Source organism: Nicotiana tomentosiformis, chromosome 1 (assembly GCF_000390325.3).
Source record: "Nicotiana tomentosiformis chromosome 1, ASM39032v3, whole genome shotgun sequence".
Taxonomy (NCBI): Eukaryota; Viridiplantae; Streptophyta; class Magnoliopsida; order Solanales; family Solanaceae; genus Nicotiana; species Nicotiana tomentosiformis.
Window position 1 is genome coordinate 34530033 of NC_090812.1, and position 23520 is coordinate 34553552.

A 23520-nucleotide genomic window follows, 5' to 3' on the forward strand; every position below is an offset into this window, starting at 1 on the left:
ATCAAAAGTCAACCCCGTGGTCAAACTTGGAAACTTTAGCCTTTAAATTGTCAGTTCCATTAAATGGTCATAATTTGAGCTAGGTACCTTCAAATTAAATTCCGGGCATACGCCCAAGTTCCAAATCACGATACGGAGCTACCGGAACTGTCAAAACACTGATCTGGCTCCGTTTGCTAAAAATATTGACCAAAGTCATCTTAGTTTAGTTTTAAAGCTCTATTTCACATTTTGATCCATTTTTCACATGAAAACTTTCTAGAAAATTATACGGACTGTGCACGTAAGTCGAGGAATGATAAATGGTGATTTTTAAGGTCTTATAGCACATAATTACTTATTAAATTTAAAGATGACATTTTGGGTCATCACATTCTCCACATCTAAAACAAACGTTCGTCCTCGAACGGAGTTAGAAAAAGTACCTGAGCTAGAGAAAAGGTGTTGATATTTACTACACATGTCCGACTCGGACTCCCAGGTAAATGCCTCTACCGGCTGACCTCTCCATTGCACCCGAACTGAAGGATAACTCTTATACCTCAATTGCCGGACCTGTCAGGCTAGAATAGCCAGTGGCTCTTCCTCATAAGTCAAATATCTATCCAATTGGACTGAGCTGAAATCTAATACATAGGACGGGTCACCATGGTATTTCTGGAGCATAGACACATGGAACACCAGATGAGCCGCTGATAAACTAGGTGGTAATGCAAGCCTGTAGGCTACTTCACCCACCCTTTCAAGAATTTCAAAGGGTCTGATATATCTAGGGCTCAACTTGCCCTTCTTTCCGAACCTCATTACACCTTTCGTGGGTGAAACTCGGAGCAATATTCTTTCTCCAACCATGAATGCAATATCACGAATTTTACGGTCGGCATAACTCTTTTGCCTAGACTGAGCTGTGCGAAGTCGATCCTGAATAGTCTTGACCTTATCCAAGGCATCTTGTACCAAATCGGTACCCAACAATCGAGCCTCTCCCGGTTCAAACCAACCAACTGGCGATCGGCATCGCCTTCCGCATAATGCCTCATATGGAGCCATCTGAATGCTCAACTGGTAGCTATTATTATAAGAAAACTCTGCAAGTGGCAAGAAATGATCCCAAGAACCTCCAAAGTCTATAACACAAGCGCGTAGCATATCTTCCAATATCTTAATAGTGCGCTCTGATTGTCCGTCTGTCTGTGGATGAAATGTTGTACTCAACTCCACCCGCGTGACTAACTCACGATGTACAACCCTCCAGAAAAATGAGGTAAACTGCGTACCTCGATCTGAAATAATAGACACATGCACACCGTGAAGGCGGACAATCTCATGAATGTAAATTTCAGCTAACCTCTCTGAAGAATAGGTAACTGCCACTCGAATGAAATGTGTTGACTTGGTCAACCTGTCCACAATGACCCAAACTGCATCAAATTTTCTCTGAGTCCGTGGGAGCCCAACAATAAAATCCATAGTGATATGCTCCCACTTCCACTCAGGAATTTCTAACTTCTGAAGAAAATCACCAGGTCTCTGATGCTCGTTCTTAACTTGCTGACAATTCAGATACCGAGCTACATATGCAACTATATCCTTTTTCATTCTCATCCACTAATAATATTGCCGCAAATCTTGATACATTTTGGCGGTACCTGGATGAATAGAATACCTGGAACTATGTGCTTATTCAAGAATTAATTCACGAAGCCCATCTACATTAGGCATACAAATATGACCCTTCATTTGCAGAACCCCATCTTCCCCCACAACAACCTGTTTGGCATCACTGTGTCGCACCGTGTCCTTAAGGACAAGTAAGTGAGGATCATCATAATGCCTCTCTCTGATGTGCTCATATAAAGAAGACCGAGCGACTGTACAAGCTAGAACACGACTGGGTTCTGAAACATCTAACCTCACGAACTGATTAGCCAAAGTTTGAACATATGCAGCTAATGGCCTCTCGCCAACCAGAATATACGCAAGACTGCCCATACTCACAGCCTTTCTACTCAAAGCATCGGCCACCACATTGGCCTTTCCGAGGTGATACAAAATAGTGATATCATAGTCTTTCAACAACTCCAACCATCTTCTCTGCCTCAAGTTAAGATCTTTTTGTTTGAACAGATACTGAAGGCTACGATGATCAGTAAATACCTCACACAAGACACCGTAGAGGTAATGCCTCCAAATCGTCAGCGCATGAACAATGGCTGCCAATTCTAGGTCATGAACGGGATAATTCTTCTCGTGAACTTTCAACTGTCGCGACACATATGCAATCACCTTACCTTCTTGCATTAATACTGCACCAAACCCAATGTGAGATGCGTCACAATATACCGTATATGATCCTGAACCTGTGGGTAATACCAATACTGGCGCCGTAGTCAAAGCGGTCCTGAGCTTCTGAAAGCTCAACTCACACTCGTCTGACCATCTGAATGGGACACCTTTCTGTGTTAATCTGCTCAGTGGGCTTGCTATAGATGAAAACCCTTCCACGAACTGACGATAATAACCTGCTAAACCCAGGAAACTCCGGATCTCTGTACCTAAAGTAGGTCTAGGCCAATTTTGAACAGCCTCAATCCTCTTAGGATCCACTTTTATGCCTTCTGCCAATACAACATGCCCCAAAAAGGCAACTGAGTCTAACCAAAACTAACATTTTGAAAACATGGAATATAACTGATTATTCTTCAAGGTGTGAAGCATACTTCGAAGATGCTGCTCATGTTCCTCTTGACTGCTGGAGTAAATCAAGATATCATCAATGAATACAACCACAAAAGAGTCCAAATAAAGCTTGAACACCCGATTCATCAAATCCATAAATGATGTTGGAGCATTTGTCAACCCAAATGACATCACTAGGAACTCATAATGCCCATACCGAGTCCGAAAAGCTGTCTTAGGGACATCAGATGCCCTAATCTTCAACTGATCGTAACCAGATCTCAAATTGATCTTCGAAAATACCTTGGCACCCTGAAGCTGATCAAATAAGTCATCAATTCTTGGCAGCGGATATTTGTTTTTGATAGTGGACTTGTTTAACTACCGATAGTCTATACACATCCGCATAGAGCCATCTTTCTTCTTTACAAACAATACTGGTGCAACACAGGGCGAGACACTAGGTCTAATGAATCCCTGGTCAAGCTAGTATTGTAACTGCTCTTTCAATTCTTTCAACTCTGGTGGGGACATACGGTATGGTGGAATAGAAATGGGCTGAGTGTCCGGAGCCAAATCAATAGAGAAGTCAATATCTCTGTCGGGTGGCATCCCCGGCAAATCTACAGGAAATACTTCTGGAAATTCATGAACAACTGGTACTGAGTCCATAGAAGAGACATCCACACTGGGATTGCGAATGTAAGCCAAATAGGCTAGACACCCTTTCTCTACCATACACGGAGCTATCATATAAGAAATAACCTTGCTGGCAGAATGACCAGGGAGTTCCTTTCCACTCTAACCAATGTAACCCCGGCATAGCTAGGGTCACTGTCTTGGCATGACAATTCAATATAGCATGATAAGGGGACAACCAATCCATACCCAAAATGACATCAAAATCTACCATATCAAGAAGTAGAAGATCCACACTAGTCTCAAGATTACCAATAGTAACCACACACGAACGATATACATGGTCCAATACAACAGAGTCTCCCATCGGTGTAGATACACACACAGAAGCACTCAGAGAATCACAAGGCACAACCAAATATGAAGCAAAATAGGGGGACACATAGGAATAAGTAGATCCTGGATAAAATAGAACTGAAGCATCTCTATGGCAAACTGGAATAATACCTGTGATCACAGCATCAGATGACTCGGCCTCAGGCCTAGCTGGGAAAGCATAAAATCGGGGTTGGGCCCCGCCACTCTGAACTGCGTCCTTAGGACGGCCTCTGACTGGCTGTCCTCCGCCTCTAACGGTCTGACCTCCACCTCTAATGGCCTAACCTTCACCTCTAATAGCCTGACCTCCTCCTCTAGCTGCCTGACCCCTACCTCTAGCTGGCTGAGCAGGCGGTGAAGCAACCGGTGCCGGTATGATGGCACGAGAATCTTGCTGAGATATGTTACTCGCCAATCTAGGGCAATACCTCCTGATGTGACCAATGTTCCCACACTCATAGCACCCATCCTGATGTCGTGGATGCTGAAGTTGAAGCTGCCCCAAATGGGTCGGATAACCACTGTAGTAACTCTGGAGTGGTGGTGCACTGATAGGAGATGAATGTGCACTGAATACTGGTAGCCCAGAGTAAGGCATTATAGGACCGTGACTCCCTGAAGCACCGGGAAATGCATGAAGTGCTGAATGAAACGGTATGGGAGGATGACCCCTACCAAAATTACCTCTGCCTCCAAACGAGGCACCACTGAAACCACCGAACTGATTAGGACTTTATCGGACCTCTGCCCTCTCTCCTGTGCAAGAACCATCTCGATCCTCCTTGCGACATTAGCAGCCGCCTGAAAAGAAATCTCATTTTCGATCTCATTGGCCATCTGAAGTCTGATAGGGTAAGTGAGTCCCTCAATAAACCTCCTCACTCTCTCTCCCTCTGTAGGTAGTAAAAGGAGAGAATGACGGTCCAAATCCACAAAACGACACTCATACTGAGTAACAGTCATACTGCCCTGCTGTAGATGCTCAAATTGCTTGCTGAATTCCTCTCTCAGTGTGATAGGGAGGAACTTTTCTAGAAATAGATGAGAGAACTGCTCTCATGTAAGTGCAGGCTATCTGACTGGTCGGGTCAAGGTATAATCTCTCCACCACCTCTTGGCGGAACCCGTTATCTGAAATACAGCAAAATCAACCCCAGTGGTCTCAACTATACCCATGTTCCGCAGTACCTCATGGCAGCATTCAAGATAATCGTGTGGGTCCTCAGAAGGTGTACCACTGAAGTGAACTAGAAAGAGCTTGGTAAACTTATCCAGTCTCAATAAGGCCTCAAAAGACATGGCTGGCCTATCACCGACCTGTGCCGCAACAACTGGCTGAACTACCCCAACTGGCGGGGCTGCTGGAGCCTGATTCTGGGGAGCCATCTACTCCGGAGTGGGAGTAGTGGGAGTTTGTGATCCTCCCCCAGCCTGTGAGATGGCTGGTGCCACTGGAAATGTACCATTCTAGGCCACACCCTCCATAAGACTCACCAATCGGACTAGAGCGTCCTGAAGCACTGGTGTGGCTATGAATCCTTCCGGGACCTGAACTGGTCCAACTGGTACATTCTGAACTGGGACCTCCTCTTGAAGGTCTACCTAAGGTTCTATAACAGGTGCAGCTGCTCTAGCTCTGGACTGAGCTCTACCTCGGCCTATGCCACGACCTCTAGTACGACCTCGGCCTCGACCTCTACCCCTGGCCATAGTTGCCACCGGGGGTTCTGGTCCATGTCCATCGGTAGAGGTATTATATTTTCTCACCATCTGCGAGAGAATAAGAGTAAAATGATTCAATCATCGATGATAGAATAAAATCGCACGACAGAATAAGAAAAGAAGTGATATTGTTCCTAAACTTCATAGCCTCTGAGAGATAAGTATAGACGTCTCCGTACCAATCCTTCAGACTCTATTAAACTTGCTCGTGACTCCTGAGACCTATGTAACCTAGTGCTCTGATACCAACTGTCACGACCTGAAATTCCTACCTTCGGGCTGTGATGGCGCCTAACATTTCACTTGCTAGGCAAGGCAACGTTAGGATAATATTAACCAATTTTTAAACAATCTTTACATTATTAATAATCAGGGAAACAAAAGCAGAAGCAAAGTTTGAAATATAGTGAAATAATCCATAAATGCAACGATATCTAAATACCATCCCAGAATTGGTGTCACAAGTGCACGAGCTTCGAGAATAAATACAAATAAAGGTCTGAATAAAATAAAGCGGTCTGTAAATAAACACACAACTAAAGTAAATTAGGCGGGAACTTCAGAACTGCGGACGCCATACAGCTATACCTCAAGTCTCATCAGGTAGCTGAAATTCGAGCAAGTCTATGGTACGCCGCTGGGACCAACTCCAAAATCTGCACAAAAAGTACAGAGTGTAGTATCAGTACAACTGACCCCATGTACTGGTAAGTGTTGAGCCTAACATCGACGAAGTAGTGACGAGGCTAAGGCGGGTCACTTACATTACCCGTACGCAATATTAGTAACAGCAACAAAAATAGAAATAAATCAGGTAACTCATTTATAATAATTGAAGCCAACTCAGCAGTCATAGCCAATTATCATTTTCATCAATTCTGTTGCAGCGCGCAACCCGCTCTCACAATATATTCATATTCAATTCTGTTGTAGAGTGCAACCCGCTCTCACAATATATTCACATTCAGTTCTGTTGCGGCGTACAACCCACTCCTTCAATATATTTATTTTAATCAAAGTTTGTTGCGGCGTACAACTCGATCCTCCAATATAGATTTTTAATAAGTTTATTGTGACGTGCAACCCGATCCTCCAATATAGACTTTTAATAAGTCTGTTGCGGCATGCAACCCGATCCTCCAATATAGTCATTTACCAATTCTTATAGAAGGAATTTCCCCAATAAATACGATATTTAATATGAAATTATAAGACAACAAGCATATAATAGTTATGATGTAATCATGAAACAGACAATGTCAAATAGCAAATTATCATAGAAATTAGGGAGAAAATAGGCAGTTTAATATTTAATATGCTAAATATCAAATAACAATTAAGACACATAATTCAAGTAGCATGTAACAATTAATGCAGAAATTCAAGAATTAATATTTGGCAAAGAATAAGAGAGAAATAATTATTTGACGATTAATTCATGATTTAAAATAATTAATAATTTTTCAAGTAATTATGCAAACAATCAATTTGACGACGTATAGACACTCGTCACCTCGCCTATACGTCGTTCACATGCATTTCACATAACAAATAATTTAAGGGTTCTATTCCCTCAAGTCAAGGTTAACCATGACACTTACCTCGCTTTGCAAATTCCAATCAATTATTCAACCACAGCTTTTCCTTTTAAATTTGTCTCCAAAATATTCAAATCTATTCACAAACAATTCAATATACTCAATACGAATCATATGAATTAATTCCATATGAATTTACATATTTTCCGGATAAAATCCGAAATTTATTAAAATATTAGGTAGTGGGACCCACGTCTCAAATCTCAGAAAATCTTATGAAATCCGAACACTCATTTCGAGACGAGTCCAACCATACAAAAATTATTTAATTCTGATATGAAATGGACCTTCAAATCTTAAATTTTTATTTTTGGAAGATTTTAGAAAAATCTGATTTTTCTTCCATAAATTCACGGATTCATGATATAAATGAGTATGAAATCATGAAATATAATCAATATAGGATAAGGAACACTTACCCCAATGTTTTTCCGTGAAAATCGCCCAAAATCGCCTCTTGAGGTTTTAGGTTTTGAAGATTTGGGGAATGAATCAAAAATCCCGTCCAAAAGTCAATTTGTTCAGCTGCAGGTGTCGCAATTGCGATGCTCTTCACAATCTCGCTGCCTTCGCAAATGTGAAGATTATGTTGCATTTGCGACCATTGACCCTTCGCAATTGCGAAGATAAATTCGCAATTGCGAGAACTGCTGGCCTATGCTTTCTTCGCAATTGCGATAAAAATCTCGCAATTTCCATACCTGCTTGGTTCGCATTTGCGATGCCTGATCTCACAATTGCGAGATCAGAGGCCTACAACATATTCAGTTATGCCAACAAACGTTTCTAAGTTCATAACATCCCGTGGCCTATCTGAAACTCACCTGAGCCCCTCGGGACCTTATCGAAATATCCCAACAAATCCTGTAACATCATACAGACTTACTCGGGGTCTCAAATCATATCAAATAACATCGAAATTGTAATTCACACCTCGATTCAGACTTTGAGTTTTTAAAACTTTTCAATTTGCAAACCTCGTGCCAAAACATATTAAATGAATCCGGAATGACTTCAAATTTGGCACATAAGTCATAAATGACATAATGGAACTGTTCAAATTTCCAGAATCGGATTCCGGCTCCGATATCAAAAGTCAACCCCGTGGTCAAACTTGGAATCTTTAACCTTTAAATTGCTAGTTTCGTTAAATGGTCATAATTTGAGCTAGGTACCTCCAAATTAAATTTCGGGCATACGTCCAAGTCCGGAATCACGATACGGAGCTATCGAAACTGTCAAAATACTGATCCGGGTCCGTTTGCTAAAAATGTTGACCAAAGTCAACTTAGTTGAGTTTTAAAGCTCTATTTCATATTTTAATCTATTTTTCACATGAAAACTTCCGGATAATTGTACGGACTACGCACGCAAGTCAAGGAATGATAAATGGTACTTTTTAAGGTCTTATAGCACATAATTACTTATTAAATTTAAAGATGACATTTTGGGTCATCACATGCACCAATTACCCTTTAAATAATTTTTGATCCACTGAGGGATGTGAACTTAAAAAATGTTGACCATTTTATTAAATTCGATGCTCCTTTTTGATATGTGGTTTGTTTTTGTCAAACTAGTCTTAGGGTACGCACGATGCGCATGAATCCTATCTGAATAAGTATAAATTTATTTAAAAGTAGTATTGAGTTATACAATAAAAGTGTAAGTTCCTAAAGATGGTCATGAATATTGGTTGTGTATAACTAACTTAATAATTGAAGAAATTATCTCAGAAGTCCTCAATCATCAATAACTCTACCTAACATTTGTTCCAGGTTTGTAATTTCATAGTTTCAGTTTCATGGCAAACCTTGAAAATCTAAATAATCTTGAAGGATACAATTTACAACATATAAGCATGCAACTATTAATCTACGAACTTAAAATAAATACAAAATCAAAGTACAATAATAAACAAAAAAAGACATTTAAAAAAATAAACAAGTTAGTAAGAGAATCTACAATTGAAATATAGCTAATGAACCCACTCATATTTTGCTAAATGTATCATGGGTAAAAATTTAAAGATCTCATAAATTATCTTGTTATTTTTGGGCATATTATTGATTTCTGCTCAACATTACTCATAATTGTAATTAAGGGCGGAAAGTGGGCTGGTCCAGGCCCGGGACCGCGGGCCAGGATCGTTTGGCCCGATTTTAGTGGGCCTGGGCCGGTCTTATGATTTGGGCCCGCCAGGACCAGGACCATTTAGCCCGTCAGGGACCGACCCGGTCCCTTAGCGGGCCAAACGATCCCAACGTCTATATTTAAAATAAAATAAAAAATAATTTTTAATTTTTTTTTAAATATAGCCGTTGTGCTGTCAAAAATAGCCGTTGGCTATTTATAAAATAGCCATTTAACCCCCCAACTTTGTTTTAACCCCAAACTTTTTATAGTTATACTTTTTTCCTATTATCCCTTTTTATAATTACACTTTTTCCCCAAACTAAATGTATAATAGATAAGCTATATATATATATATATATATATATATATATATATATATATATATATATATATATATATATATGTGCGTGTGTGTGTGTGTGTGTGTGTAACAACCCTGTACAAATATATATACACACACACACACACACACACACACACACACACATATATATATATATATATATATATATATATATATATATATATATAAACTGTATTCGATAAACTATATATACATCTTATATACTATATATAAGATGTATATATCGTATATATACTAAATGTATAATGTATAAGCTATATATATATATATATATATATATATATATATATATACTATCTGTAAAAGTGTAAAAAATACAGATAGGAATATTTGCAGGATGATTGTTGCAGGTTTTACTGGCCAACTTCGTGGCTGGTGGGACAATTATTTGACTATAGATGAAAGGGCAATGGTTATTAATGCCAAAGCTCATGAAGATGGAATTGATAACTTAGGCATGACCCTAGTGGCAGATAGAGAAGATGCCGTTTATACCCTTATTCTTACTATATTAGAACACTTCAATGGTAGATTTACCAACCAAAATGAGACTGTTCGTACTCTCCTTAATAGCCTTAGATGTAAGACTTTAAGTGAGATTAGGTGGTATAAAGACACATTTATGAGTAGAGTGATGGAACTACCTGAAAATAAGCTTGAACATTGGAAAGCTAAGTTCATATATGGCCTTCCCTCTTTATTTGCCGAAAGGGTTAGAAAGGTTTTAAGAGGTAGTTATGGTGAAATTCCATACATTGATTATACATACTGTAAATTGATAGGAATTTGCACACAGGAAGGGTTAAACCTGTGCAATAAATTAAGATTGTCCAGACAGCTTAAGATGGATAAGCTTAAGGAAAGAAACCAGTTAGGGGACTTTTGCACCCAGTTCGGTTTACCCGAAACTTCTACTCATAAGAAGAAGAAACATAAGTATCATAGATACCCCAACCAAGACAGTCCTTATAGGAGAAAGAGATCTAGATATAGATTCAAAGAAGAACGAGAAGCTAAGAAAGCCCATCGTAAGACTACTAGATTTACCAAAAATAGGTCTAAGAGAGATCTAGCCGACATTAAGTGTTATAAGTGTGGTAAATTTGGCCATATACCTCCGAATTATAAGCTTCAAAAGCTAAAAGCCTTAGGACTAGACGATGACCTACGTGATAAGGTTTATAGTTTGTTATACACTTCTGGATTAGAATCTGATTATTATTCTGAATCAGAATCCGAAGCTGAAATTGATTTGCTTGATTTATCTGATAGTGATAAGAATATTGACAATACTTGTACAACTTGTAAAGGTGATACATGTACTTGTGATGATGAATTTTATAAATTACAATCACAATTTCAAGATCTAAACATGAAAACTATTACTTCTGATAATGTAATAGAACTTTTAAAAGAAGTTACTGATGAAAAACTTCGTGAAAAAATTATTAATCTGGCTGCTAGTTCAAGTTCTAATTCAAGTTCTGGTTTTGCAAAACCTTTTGAAAAAGAATTTGAATATTCCCTGCCTTATTCTTTACTAGAGGTTAATAACCGTTTGTTAAACAAAAATGCAACTCCAGCAAGAGATTCTTCTTTCAATGATTTAAAAATTGAAGTTGAAAACTTGAAACGAGAGATCAAATCTCTTAAACAAAATCAAATGATTTGTGATCATAGGATTACTCAGATTGAGAAAATCAATTCTCCACCTGAGAAATCTAATGATAAAAATAAAGGTATTTTTGAAAAAGATATTGAAGAAAAACCTATTAGTTTTAATCCTAAACATGATATATTTTTAGGAATGATGCAAATAATTACTGCTCATAAATGGTATATCAAATGTACTATTCTCATAGATAATAGTTTCTCAATTACAAACATTGCCATCATTGATAGTGGAGCAGATGTTAGTTGCATTCAAGAAGGTTTAGTACCTACGAAATATTTTCAAAAAACTACTCATATGTTTAGATCTGCATCCGGACATGCTTTAGATATAAAGTATAAACTTCCTAATATGGGTATTTGTCAGAATAAAGTCTGTATTCCTCACTTCTTTTTCTTAGTAAAAAACAAGTTATATCCTCCAATTATACTTGGAACACCGTTTATTAACGTCGTATATCCTTTTACTAGCATAGACTCGAAAGGTTTTACTGCTACTTATAAGGATAAAGAGATAAGTTATACTTTTGTTACAGATCCAGTAACTAGAGATATTAATGCTTTAATTGATATGAAGCAAAAACATGTTGATTCTTTACAATTAGAATTGTTTAGTATGAATATATTTGATACTTTAAATTCTACTAAAGTACAAGAAAAAATCAAATTGATTTCTGAGCAGATTGCTGTTGATATTTGTGCCGAACATCCTAGTGCTTTTTGGAATCGAAAAAAGCATATTGTCACTCTTCCATATGAAGATAATTTCACTGAGGATGATATTCCTACTAAATCTCGACCTTGTCAGATGAATGCAGAATTGGTAGAATTTTGCAAAAAAGAGATTGATAGTCTGCTATCAAAGAGTTTGATAAAACCCTCAAAATCTCCTTGGTCTTGTACAACTTTTTATGTTAATAACGCAGCTGAAAAGGAACGTGGTGTTCCTAGATTAGTCATTAATTATAAGCCCTTGAATAAATATTTGAAATGGGTTAGGTATCCTATTCCTAATAAAAGAGATTTATTGTCTAGATTATATGACGCCAATATATTTTCAAAATTTGATTTAAAATCTGGTTATTGGCAGATTCAAATATTTAAAGAGCATACTTATAGAACTGCTTTTAATGTTCCATTTGGGCAATATGAATGGAATGTTATGCCTTTTGGTTTAAAAAATGCCCCTTCAGAATTCCAAAAAATTATGAATGATATTTTCAACCCTTATCTAGACTTCGTCATTGTATATATCGATGACATTTTGGTATTTTCCAAAACACTTGAAATGCATATTAAGCATTTAGATATTTTCAAAAGAATTGTTATACAAAATGGTTTGGTAATCTCAAAACAAAAAATGAGCTTATTTCAAACTAACATTCGATTCCTAGGACATTATATTTGTCAGGGGAAGATTACTCCTATTCAACGATCGATTGATTTTGCCTCAAAATTTCCCGATGTTATTACTGATAGAACTCAGTTACAAAGATTTTTGGGAAGTTTAAATTATATTTCACCTTTTTATAAAGATCTGTCACGTGATTTAGCCCCCTTATATGATAGGTTAAAAAAGAATTATAAAAGCCCTTGGACTGATAGTCACACTACTTTGGTAAAAAATATTAAACAACGTGTTAAATCTTTACCTTGCTTAACCCTTGCTAATCCTACATGGCAAAAAATTATAGAGACTGATGCGTCTAATATTGGTTATGGAGGGATATTAAAACAGATAAATCCCAATGATAAACATGAATATCTGATTAGATTTTACTCTGGTAAATGGTCTGAAGCCCAGAGAAAATACGCTACTGTGGCACATGAAATGTTAACCATAGTAAAATGTGTTTTAAAATTTCAGGACGACTTATACAATCAAAAGTTTTTGATAAAAACTGACGCACAATCTGTTAAATATATGTTTAACAAAGATTTTAAACATGATGCCTCAAAAATGATATTTGCAAGATGGCAGGCTCAATTAGCCCCTTTTGATTTTGAAATACAATATAAAAAGGGAATTGATAATTCTCTGCCAGATTTCTTATCTCGTGAATATTTACAGGATGGAATCCCCCTGGGGTAGGGGAAGAGGTAGAGGTTGGGGAAGATCATCCCCACAGTCCAAAGGAAGGTCATCACCTTCGGGATCGTCATACGGATCCTCATCAAACTCCCCAGTTATACAAATGGGAAGAAGGAGTTTAGTCAATGAGAGGATATCTCTCAGAGAAGAATCATCGATTGGACCATCCGTCCATCTGGAAGATATTCCAGAAGATAGTCCGTTATACGCACATTTGCAGGCATATTTGACTGCTCAAAAACAGAAAGATACTTCTGTTAAGCAAAGTGATACTTTTGCTTCCATTACTAAAGATGACAATGATGATATCAAGTCATACGAGAAAGTGCCAAAAAGAGAAATGATATTTCTCTTAGAAAACTCTGACATTCAGAGAAAAGAAGAACCGTGGAAGATATTCCAAAGGTATTTGATAAATGGGTTATATTATCCGGGTGAGTCATACAAAATCCGTTCCTACTATGAAACGATACTAACCAGTACTGGAAGTGCAAATTTTCAGCACTTTTCTGGGTATAGCACAGACTAGAACGTTTATAACTTCTCGAAGATTATAATTAAACAGATTATATCTGTTGAAGACTGGGGTATATCCACAATGAAGGAAAGGCAGATAAGCCTTAACAAAAATAAAATGAATTTTACTTATTGGGATTATATCCAAGCTTTTGATAAAGTATTATACTACAATAATGATAGACACAAACATACTTGGTTTATAAAAGTATGTGCAAAGATATTTGCAACAACTGTTCCTAATTGGTTTCTAAACTGGTGGTCATACCACGGTCCAACAATAAAGATTTTACCAGATCCATTTCTCATGTTATACAAAGAATGGATAAAAATTTCTCCTTTTATTAACGATTTATATCACGCAGATCATATCTGCTACCCAGAAAAAATTAACCAAATATATTTCTTTCTGGAATTTTCTATCCCTTGGATACACAAATGGAATCCGGAAGTCGGATTCACTGAAGAACAAGTCCCCTGCTTATATAGGACTTTTTACAACAATTTTTGGGACAAGTTAATGAAGAAGGATCCCAAAACAAAGACCTTATATGGTCAAGAGCTCTTGGATTCAATCGAGATGAAGATCCAAGAATATTCCAGTAAACCTCAGAAAGAGGTAATTGATGACAGTTCAGTAAGGCATATTGCCAGAAGGATCTCCTTTCAAGAAGGAGATAAAACAGAGATGATAAACAGTTAGTTGGAAGAGGTTAAAAGAAATTTACTGTCTTCCATTAATCAATATGAAAAGTCAGATACGTCAATGCAAAGTGAAACAAGCAACGATGATATTGCTGAAGATTCTCAGCCCATTGAAGCAGAAAGAATATTATCTGAAGAAGACTTACATGATGCAGAAGAATTTATCCGCAAAATGAAAAAAGCGGAAAAGAAACCAGCACAGTGAAACAGCTGGACCCCACTCAAACAGTGAAGCCGCCGGACCTACAGCATAGTGAAGCCGCCGGACCCACTCGAACAGTAGATACACTGTTCATCAACAGTAAATACACTGTTTCAACAGTAGAAACACTGTTACAGGGACCCACGGGGACCCACTTTTACTGTTCATAGATTCCTTTTCTTTTTCTATTTATAGAAGTCATTCGTTCATTTTTAGAGGCAGAGTTAAGACTCCCTCTCTCTAGAACTCTCTCTCTCTCTCTAAGTGTAAGTAAAGAGTTAGTTTGAAGTTTGTAGATTGTAATAGAAGAACAAGTAAATAAAAGTTTTCAGTTCTTCATCTTCAGGGCCTTGCTTCTTGGCCACAAGGTACATACTTCTGTCTTTCTTAGTTTAGCGTTTCTTCTAGTCTCTCCTCTCTGGCCGTGACGATGTCCGGCTAAGAGACTTCATATCTATGTTGAGTATCTAACTTCTCTCCTATATACACCATGAAAGCGACGGCATCTATTAAAATATAAATGAGTTTTATATATAGAGTTTTGACTTGGTGTCAAGATGGTTGGTACAGTCTGATATAACACTGCTCTTATTGGCTTTGCCTTAGTGGCTCCGTCTAGCCAGCCGTGAACCTCAGCCCGATAAAGGAGTTAAAAGGGCATCTTCTTTCACGGTTAGAACTGCTAGACACATGGGCTCAATAAAAGTATGTATTATATTATGACAGACCCCTTGCTTGAGTAAAGGTTTTTAACCTTCCATACAGTCATTAAACTATATATAAAATTCAAGTATATTTCAATTCTTATCCTTACTGATTGTGCGGATTACCGCCAGTCTTTAAATATAAGGGTACTGAATTAGCTAGATTAAGAATTCTCAAATATATTAAAATAAAAATCTTTAACTGGTGAAAACCTTCCAGGCATATAAAAGCCAGATGTAAGGTGTGAAACAAGTCCAGTTCCCGGTCAAACGGTGATTTCTGTTTTAGCTTAATTGAGAAGGCATGGCGGATTACCGCCCGCCACTTGATCCTGTTAAAATGGTATCAGAGCCTAGGTACTTTCATGATATATATAAGATAGATATGAAATATTTGACATAGATATGTTTCTGAAATATGGATTTAGGAGAAACTAGTATGAAAAATACTAGATTGGAAGAGGTAGATATACCTCAAAACCTTGATTTGTTAAACAAATGGACTATTCCTAAAGTCCCTATTAGAACAATCTATGATTATGGATGGTTTGATAAACTCTCTTCTAAACAACTTGTTAAAACAACTGAGCAATCTTTAGCTTTGAATTCGTTTGAACAGACTATTCGTTTGTTAAACAAGCATGATGTAGATGTTTATAAACACCAGTATAATTATTTGCATATTGGTATGGTTCAAATTGCTTTTAAGCCTTTAACCCTTAAAGGGTTACCAGAGACATTTTTGGCTGCTCTCAGAGATGCCAGAAATTTGAATTTTAGACAGTCTCTGATGGGTTCTATTGAATCTACTGTCGCCTATGGCCCAGTATATTTTAATACTCAACCCAATTTGCAATTATCTTTATCTGATGTTAATATACTTGATGCATTAACATTAAATGTGAAAACGCATGGTTATAATTATGCGCCTGGTTCTGAACTGATATGTTTATCATATAGAATATATTTTAAATTACTATCTACGTTAAACCCCAGATGTAAATTATATGATACATCTGATCAGACTATTCTAGTAGAAACGAATTTTGCAAAGTCTAAGGTCACCACGAGAAGACCTATTAAGTGGGAAGAAATTAATTTTCCAACCACATGGACTTTGGATTCGGTTATATCCCCCAGTCAGATAACTGATGCTGTTAGTAATACTGAGTATTCTCATATTAGTCAAAATTCGGATGGTAGGACTTGCATTCAGTTTGACGATAATAGTTCCACTTATAGTAGACAGTCATTTTCTAATAATAGACTGTTGCCTACTATTAGTTCTAGTTATAATAGACATTCCTTTACTAGTCGTAGACTGTTGCCTGATATTCAACACATTTCTCCTGTTGAACCAGTCTATGGACTAGCTAGAAATCGTGCTGCATCTCTACACACAATTTCTACCAAAGTAGGTGATAAACCTGTTGAAAGGGTTAAGATTAACCCCAAGACAAATATTGTTCAGAATAATGATAATATTTTTGATAAGGATATTCCTTCTGCGTCTGAGATGAATTTTGACCCCAATGATACTTAATGATTCCACACCAAATTGATTTTAGTCCAGGGTCACAAGCTAGAAGTTATATTCAAAAAGAATTTTTCACTGATAAATGGAACCAATTTAAAACTTGGTTTTTTGATACTTATAGTAAAGAGGATTTAAATAATATTTTCCAAGAGTTTTATGAAACTTGTGCTTTACATAATCAAATTATGTATTTTGTTCCTTGGTTTATAACCACATATTTACTACTTTTTATAAAAGTTTTGGAAAGATCTTATAAAGACGGGAATGGCAATATTACTAAAGCCATTTACCCTCCTCAATCATCTTTTGTTTTACCTAATAATACAGGTATTACTTTTACTGTATTTCAAAAATTTATTGATGAAGATGTTGCCGCAGTCAGCATCATAGAAATTAATAAACTAATTTCTCAAAATAATTATTTGAGTTTATATGTTAAAGTTTTGGGTGAAAACGTTAGTTTTCTTAATAAAAAACTTGATGATTTAACAGTCTTGATTAAGGATATGAATACTAAAAGGACTTTGACTGATATTGCCTCTTCTTCAGGAAGCAAATCAGAACCTCAAATCGTTCTTACTCATATTCAAAGACCTCCTGATATTCAGGATTTTAAATTTAAATCTTTTGGTGACTTAGAAGAACTTCTTGATAAAAAGTTATCCGGTTTGAATATCAAACCCATTGATTTATCAAATAATTTTGCTGATAAATTAAATTTTACTTTTGACTATAAAAAGGATGTTTTGTCAGAGTTTAATAAACTCAGAAGTTACCCCAAAAAGAATAGTAAGTTTGCAAATAGCAGATATGCTGAGAAACCCAGAATGCAAACTTATTATTACAACCGTCCAACTCCTCAAGATGTTTTAATAGAGGAACGTGACTGGAATCAGACTAATACGTCTTACAGTGGTTCCGAAATTTACGAATGGAATCTTGATGGATTAACTGATAGACAATTAACTATTCTTGTGCATAGAATGCTTATGTATGCAACTATATGTAAAAGTGTATATATACTATATATACATTTTACATCGATATATATATATATATATATATATATATATATAAGCTTATATATGTATATATAGTATATACATTTAATATATATACTATATATACATCTTATATACTATATATAAGATGTATATATCGTATAGTATAGTATAGTATTATATATGTATATGTATATATATATATATATATATATATATATATATATATATATATATATATATATATATATATATATAAAAGTTATATTCGATAAGCTATATATACATCTTATATACTATATATAAGATGTATATATAGTATAGTATAGTATATATACTAAATGTATAATATATAAGCTATATATATATATACACTAAATGTATAGTATATAAGCTATATAAGATGTACGTATAGTATAGTAGTATAGTATAGTGTGTGTGTATATATATATATATATATATAATATAATATATATATATATATATATATATATATATATATATATATATATAAGCTATATTCGTAATTAAATATTGAATATTAAAATTTAAGTAAAATTTAGGTCACAATTCTATAATAAAATTTACAAGGCATTGCCTTAAATTTTTTTTTAAAATCCTTTTGCCTCTAATATCTATTTAATATATATTTTTTTTTAAAATACGTTGGGCCCACTTAGCCCATTTAGCCTGCGGGCCGAGACCATTTAGCCCGGGACCAAATGGTTCCGGTCCCGGGCCGGTCTCTACAAAAAGACCACTTAGCCCGTGACTGTTTAGCCCGTTTAATTTGGTACCGGTCCGGGACCGGGACGGTTTGAACCGGCCCACTTGGCCCGGGACCGACCTACTTACCACCCTTAATTGTAATTGCGCATTTAAAACTTTTGAAAGTTAACAGTATAATATTGAATAATTTTATTGGTGCAGTAGTCTTGTATATTTTTAAAAAGTGAACTATCTATGTTATTGTTCAAGAATCCGTAACTCTTCTTTCTTAAATATTTTTATTTTTCCTTCACCTATCTTTTTATAATTTAAGTGTAAGACTTATACAAAGTGAAATTTAATAAGAAAACAAATTAATAAGTAAAGCTTTAATTAATTTTAAGCTCCTCTATTAAAAAATAATTGAATATTATTAAATGAAGTGTTTCTAATAATATTTAACATAAAATTTGAGGGACTTCAAAATATATTTTTTTTATGATAAAGATCAAGTTTGAAATGAAAAGAAAAAGATTAGTTTTTAATTCTAGTCCTTCATCCTAAGTAAACATTATTTCATTAATGGTATTCTACTGAATGGTAATACTCACGTTTTTTTACTTAATTAATATGTTGTAATTAATAAAGGATAAAGATTAGGAGTCCTTACTTAGTTTAATAATAAAATATTTAATAACCAAAATTTTAGGTGATTTAAATGTCCTAAATATTAGAAAAGTAACTTAAATTACAGTTGTGTCCAATGTAAAATCTATTTTGGGGGGTAAAAAAGGCGAACAATATTTTGTTAAAGGCGTTCGTGTGCACGTGTAAGCGGCGTCTGTTTGTAAAAGAATTATATATCACGTGAAGGAACTATGTGTAATAGTAATTAATGTCCAAATGGATTCAACTTGAAATTGAAATGTAAAATGAGTGTAAATACATTGATGTAATAGGTGAATTCAAATATGGTGAATATCTTTAGAACCTGCAAATGTCAACAAAAAATTAATTAAGGTCGTAATATGTATAGCATTTATAATTATATGTAATATATTGTAAGAGTTAATAACATGATATATTTTTGTATCTTATCTAATATCTCTTTGCAGACAATATTCTTGGTGTATGTGCCACTTCGTCTCTTCGGTTGCTCTATCATGACCAAAATTCATGTTGTTGATATCGATATACCTCTTGAAAGTGCAACATATAACTGCCCATGTGAAAAAATATGTTGCGGCAAGTACAATTCAATGTATTGTTTGACACTGCGTTTTATTAATTGTCATCGAAAAACATAAACGCACTTGAAATTGTATTTTGATGAATTTAAAAGGGTATTCTTTATTTTCTGGCGGCGAAAGTTGAATTCTTGGAATAAACACATGTTTGGAAGCATTTTAACGTTATTGTCAAAACCTCTACATATCATTCTTGTACCATTACATAAGTCGTTTGAAGGATCCAAATTTCTTAGTAGCATGATTGGTGCATTTTTCTTCAACATCAACCTGTATACCAATAAAAGTAATTTATTTGTACATAATCACGCATGTATAAAAACAAAATACAATTATTTTTTTATCAGGTAATTAAACTTTAAGTTATCATCTTGATTGTCTTACCTTAGCAAGAAGCAATCTACCTATATTCCAGTACTAGGTCGGACCGTCGGTGCCGAGGCATTTTCCTCTTTTTTGTCTTTCAGTTTTTGGACTGAGTCCATCGTGAGAGCGATTACTTTCCTCCTCACCCTTCGAGGTTTGGGCTTGGGGTCCTCGGACTGCGAGGCAGTTTTTCTCTTCTTGTCTTCCCCCGGTTTCGGAACCGGGGACTTGGTTTCTTCCTCGCCACTTTAAGGTCTCAAAATGGCATCCTTGGTGAGGCATGCATGAAAAAATATTAGTGACAAATTAAGTATAAAAAGTGTTTCAGAACATGAAAAATGAGATCCTTACCATGGTTCTTGGCCTCCCATCTGCCCTTTGCCAAATCACGCCATGCGCTTTCGACATAAGTGGAAGTTGAGGCTAACTTCCGAACCCAATCTTCGAGGTCATTGAATGACTCTTGAAACATAGTAAACATTTTAATAGCTACTTTGATAAGTAACTATTAAAATTCGTCCTTAACATTGAATGACTCTTGAAACATAGTAGTTTCTACAATATTATTTATTTCAACTTATATTTAGAATTAAAAGTGCTAAGAGAAACTATATAAGTAGAAGAATACTTTAATTGGCAAACTCACAGGTAAAAAGTGTTAATTCAATTACTGCTAACAATTTCTATATCAGTTGCCTCGGTTGAATTTTTTTAAAAAAAACTAAATCAATAAAGTTCAACATGATAACACAAGAGAGATTAAACAAATGGATTAGACATTGAAAATAATTAAAATTGATTATAACTTCTTTAGTTTTCGATAATTTATAAAAGTAAAAAAAAAATTAAAAGAATTTAAGGCCTCAGTTTTTATTTTCGCCTTAGGCCCCATATTATGTCCAGCCGACCCTGCTCAAGGCTTTGGTCACTACTCACTCCAACTTGCAGTAATTTTGTTAGTGAGGGCTGAGGATATAATCATAGAAGTTATTGTAATAGCAAACTACATTCTCGAGGATGTTCATACAATGCTGAAAAATCCATTATCGGATGTGGTTAATTAGACTGGTTTCCGTCTCTTCAGCTATGCAGAAATCTTGAACATTTTAACTAAATAATTATTTTTTGACGCAGAGGGAAATTTTGGCGTAATAGTAAGTGTTACTTCAGTATGACTAGCATGTCTTCTTTTCACGTTATTGTACAAATCTCTTGCAGAAATACAAGATAAGGTTGGATACAATATAATTTGTTTCTTCTCCGAACCCACGTACGGAAGAAACTTAGTGCACTAATTACCCTTTAATTAGTTTTTGATCCATTGAGGGATGTGAACTTAAAAAATGTTGACCATTTTATAAAATTGGATGCTCCTTTTTTATATGTGGTTTGTTTTTGTCAAATTACTTAGACCTCCATAACATGCAGGGCCGAATCCACCTTGCGGTACCAGATTTATTTAAATCTAATTATACTTTCATCGCGAATCATATATTATGTATAAAAGTTCATTAAAATTATAATAAATTATAAATATGACCCTTTAGCTTCAAAACTATAATGGGCCCATGCTATGAATTTTAAATATTGAACTCATAAAATTTAAATTGAAAATTCTGAATCAGCATTTGACCTAGTAAGTGGCTACTTTGCAAGACAATTAAAAATATGACTAAAATTAATAACCGACCTAAAAAGTGGCTATTTAACCAAGATCATCCAATTGTTTTGTATTCACTAGGGCTTAGAGTTAGTAGAACTGGACGTAAAACCCAAAAGGAAAGGCCATTCAGCAAGTGAAAAAGGCCGTCTCATCTCAGCAAGTGCAATTCAGATACAGTAACCAGAAACCTAAAGAGTCCAGTTGGGATCCAACCAAATCCCAAATAACTGGTTACCACATCGTCTACAGAAGAAGGCTTCCGATAGTTTATCACCTCACACCAGAGGTCAGTGGTTCGTCCCTTCGGGGACATCCGATAAAATTGGAACGATACAGAGAAGATTAGCATGGCCCCTGCGCAAGGATGACACGCACAAATCGAGAAATGGTCCAAATTTTTTTCTTATTTCTTATTCTCCGATTCACGGTCTGTTTCTCACGTTTAAGCAACATTTTTTTTCCCCTTCCCGTGTTTTGCTTCAGGTCACTTTCTCTTTCTCCCCGTGTATTGTCTCTTCCCCTTTTTTGTTTATGGTTATTTCCTGTGGGCGTATATGTAAAAGCTTCTTGTTTTAACATCATGGATTGACTTATATATGGTATATGGAGTTCTGCTAATTGTTCTGTATGAAATTTGGCTAGGAGAAGATGGGGCAGTTGGCAAAGTTTTCATCTTTAGTTTAAGGTGTCAACTTAAATGTGCAGATTTTGGCTTATCATTATGTTTTTTTGGATGTAATTACTGACAATGCTTTTGTAACTAGGGTAAAATGAGTATTGTAAACAGAATGAAGGTGATACTAGATAATTATTTTTGCAATTTGATATGGCTTTATCGGATTAAACTAATGAAAGAGCAGTATACAATCGCTTTATAGGTTTAGAAAGGAAACTAGAGATCTAGACAGAAGATGCTTCCACCTTTAGATTTTTAGGATTTAACCTTTTTAAAGCATTTTTATGCTATCTTAATTATTTTTCTAGGAAAAAAATTAGCAATTACATATACAAATGTTGGTATTTTGGGAAGTTCAGATTTAATTTCATAATGGCTTCTAAGAGCAATGTATTTAGAGTTCTCTGGTAATCTTCTCACAGTGCTCTGTTTTGGCAAGAGAAGGTTACAACAATTTCCATATTATCTTAGATTTTGTTTGCAGCTTCCCTTTCTTGACAAAACTGATATTTGCTCTCTTAATGCTGCTTGTTTATTTTAGGGTTCTTGCATGTTTCCAGTTCTAAATAGGTATATCCAAATAAAGGGCAACTTCAAAGTTTAGTGCAGTTGATTGGGAAACAAGAAGTATTAACATTGTTATTATTCCTTTCTTAAGATGTTTTAGATGTATCAACCTGAGATCGAGCAAATAGGAGCAGGGAATAAATGGACTGGTAATCTTTGGTCCTATTCTATATTCCAGCATATACTACTGCAGACACTTAGATAAGAGTCCTTTTTTTTACACTTGGGCATATTATGGACTATAAGATGTGTGAAAATACTAGGTGTAGTGTTGCTATTCATTGTGTTACAGACTTACATTTATATAACAGTAACAAATAACAGAGGACAAAACGAAAGGAAGCAACTT

The 23520-nt window shown here is 35.5% G+C and overlaps 1 non-coding gene across 1 annotated transcript; it reads left to right on the top strand.

Annotated features, from left to right (window-relative positions):
- Positions 1-22225: 22225 nt before the first annotated feature.
- LOC117275185 (U6 spliceosomal RNA) lies at positions 22226-22328 on the top strand. Its single transcript, XR_004505334.1, has one exon. It is a non-coding gene; the product is annotated as a U6 spliceosomal RNA (small nuclear RNA).
- The last annotated feature ends 1192 nt before the right edge of the window (positions 22329-23520 follow it).